Source organism: Piliocolobus tephrosceles, chromosome 21 (genome assembly GCF_002776525.5).
Source record: "Piliocolobus tephrosceles isolate RC106 chromosome 21, ASM277652v3, whole genome shotgun sequence".
NCBI lineage: Eukaryota > Metazoa > Chordata > Mammalia > Primates > Cercopithecidae > Piliocolobus > Piliocolobus tephrosceles.
Window position 1 is genome coordinate 22,182,972 of NC_045454.1, and position 470 is coordinate 22,183,441.

Here is a 470-nt window from a genome sequence, read left to right on the forward strand (position 1 = left end):
CTCCCGGGTTTACGCCATTCTCCTGCCTCAGCCTCCCGAGTAGCTGGAACTACAGGCGCCCGCCACCTCGCCCAGCTAGTTTTTTGTATTTTTTAGTAGAGACGGGGTTTCACCGTGTTAGCCAGGATGGTCTTGATCTCCTGACCTCGTGATCCGCCCGTCTCGGCCTCCCAAAGTGCTGGGATTACAGGCTTGAGCCACCGCGCCCGGCCAGAGTAGACTCTTTATGGCAATCAGATCCCAAATTCCAAGCTGACCTTGGTCACATGTTCTCTGAGCGCTGCCACTTAGAAGATTTCATTTGCATAACAGGGGCCTTGGCTTCTACAACCCCTTATGTTAGCTCAAGCATTCTTTTCTAAGGACTTCTTAAGTCTTCAGGCAAAGCTTAACTCTTCCAGCCAAATGGCAATCAGAAAGTCTTTGAATCCACCTATGACCTGTAAGCCCTGCTCCCCACCCTCTGACTC